The following is a 2,517-nucleotide window of genomic DNA, read 5'->3' on the forward strand; positions in this document are numbered from 1 at the left end:
AATTTAGCTTTGTTCAATCTCAGGTAGAAATTGGTTTCTGTAAACTGGTCAACAACTTTCAATGAGCCAATGTTTGTGGCCAAACTAGTCAGGTCGTTGTTTAATAAGCAAGTTGAAATAGATCGAAACTATAGTCAAACCCGATTCAGCTCGGCAGAAGGATTCGTTTCGAAATGGTAGAAATCGAACGAAGTCAGTTGGAAAAAGAATCAATGCTTTTCCATCCTTTTCTACCTGTTTCGACCTATTTCTACCAGACTTCACTGAACAGACTTTTTGTCCACTTGTTTACATTCACGGGAATATTGGACTATCTCGCCATCCATTCACCAGCATCGCAACATATTATCAGGGCATAATTCGGTATAATAACTAACCCGCTTAGAGCAAGTTCACTGGTGTTGGGAAAAAGTGGTAGAAATTTTGACATTTTGAAAATTTTACCATGGAAAATGTTTTCAAGATCTTTGGGCGTTGTATTTTTTTACAGCACTGTTTCTATTTCAGCCGTGTGTGATAGAAATATTGCTATTTTTGCATCGCAGCATGCGAAATTACAACACGTGTTGTTAAAAAACTTGAAGGCCACAGATCTTGAAAATGTTTCTGCATGGCAAAATTTTCAAAATGTGCTAAAAGTGACAAAATTTCTACCACTTTTTCCCAACACCAGTGAACTTGCTCTTAAGAGTGTTATTTTGAATAAAAAATATTTTTTATCTTCAATTAAATTAATAATCTTTTATCTATATTCTTATCTAAATTTATGTGAATTCTTATGTTTTTATCGTTAAGCCCTGGTAATTTGTTAAGCTACTAATAAATGTGAGGTGAGATGGGCCAAAAAATTAAAAGTCATCCGTCGTTTTAAAAGTTTCTAAAGTGAATTGGTTTTAATCGTTTCAATAGAATAATAATCTTCGAATGTCAAGAATTCGGTTGCCGGTGGATGAATGCCAACCTTTACAAATAACTTTAAACACCAACCGGGAAAATCAGAGACCAACGAGTTTTGAGAGGAGACCGGAATCACCTGATAGAAAAGAGTGGAAGGCTCAAGGTTTGCAGTATCCCGACAGAGTTTCCAACCAATGGGATCCAGTAGGGAAGCTGAGGAAATGTTTAGCCGAGTTCTAGGCTGTAATAATCGGTCAAAATCTGCCAGGAGGCCGTCCTGAAGCCTGCCAATTTCGTTTCAATGTCCAACGCACGGCGCAAATCAAATCACTTTATTGAGGAAAGAAATTTGAAACAATAATCGAAGGATTTCAACAAGGCAAACCGTGCTAAGCCGAACCGGATATGGTCGAAAGGTAAGAACCGCAGCTCAGTTTCGGATGTATCTTTTATCGGTGTGTTGCTCTCAAAACAACAAAAAATCCGTAATAATGTTTTTTGCCTACCCCCAATCCTAATTTGAATAGCATAATTTTTCGATTCCAGGGAAAGTGCAAATCAAACACTCTTACGATGTAAATTGACTAAGGCTGATTTTTTTTTATTTTTCACAGGTTTACAGATTATGATTCAATCATCACATGTGGCCAAAATCAAGCAGTGCTCGATGGCCAGTGAAATCTTCAACAAAAGCATTGCGTGGGAGAAAACCAGCCTTCCTCAAATCGTGACAGTTGAAGGGGTTTCGATTAATAACAAAATTGTAAGCTAAAAATTTTCAAATTAAAGTTTTTCTCAGAATACTAAAATATCTTCTCCTTTTCAGATGAAATTGTCGCAAGTGGCGAGAGCTCTTAGCGCACAACCTATGTACAGTGTACAAACAACAGCAAATGAAAAAAAAAACATGAATGGCGGATTACTGCCCAGGGTTTTATGAATCGATGGCTCCGGTGTATAAAATTGAATTCGGCTTATCCCTGCCCTTGGGATCAGAGAACGTGCAGAGAGAACGGCAGCTGACAAACCGACTTATTAAGTGTCTGTAAGAGAAAAGCAATTTTTCAATCGGAGCCAGCCGTATCGATGCGCACAGTGAGACGATGGAGGAGGAAAGAACGAAGACGGAAATGGATCGATGAGAAAACATTTTTAGGGGAAGCCCGGGAAGATAGTTTCCGGAAATGCCAGTGTTAATTGGCGAGCCAAGTTCATAGATGCAGAATACACCACATCGATAAATCTAAACGTCAGTTAAAAAACAATCAGTGACATTATTTTTGAGCTCATCGCCTCATCAAGGGATGCAACGATAAGTTTTGTTTCAATGAATCAAGCAGTTATTTCAAATTTCTAATGACGGGCCATTGTTCAATAAATTATATCAAAAGACTTCAAGATCGTTTTTCTTTACTTGAAAAGCACTCCTTCTTCAGTGTATTCCATAGTTATAGTTTTTTTATAGCGTTGTCTTAATAAATTGACAATACTGAGATAAGAGTACAAAACAAGCTGAAAATGTAAATTCACTGTAAACAAAAACAGACATGTAAATTTCCTTGCATTCAAAAAGCATGAAGAAGTGAGTTTACATGTCAAGTATAATCAAGTAGAATTACA

General features: G+C 37.0%; 1 long non-coding RNA gene across 1 annotated transcript; it reads left to right on the top strand.

Annotated features, from left to right (window-relative positions):
- The first annotated feature begins 1,047 nt into the window (after positions 1-1,047).
- LOC129740917 (uncharacterized) lies at positions 1,048-2,256 on the top strand. Its single transcript, XR_008736388.1, has 3 exons — positions 1,048-1,313; positions 1,512-1,660; positions 1,724-2,256. It is a non-coding gene; the product is annotated as an uncharacterized LOC129740917 (long non-coding RNA).
- Positions 2,257-2,517: the final 261 nt, after the last annotated feature.

Source organism: Uranotaenia lowii, chromosome 2 (assembly GCF_029784155.1).
Source record: "Uranotaenia lowii strain MFRU-FL chromosome 2, ASM2978415v1, whole genome shotgun sequence".
Lineage (NCBI taxonomy): Eukaryota > Metazoa > Arthropoda > Insecta > Diptera > Culicidae > Uranotaenia > Uranotaenia lowii.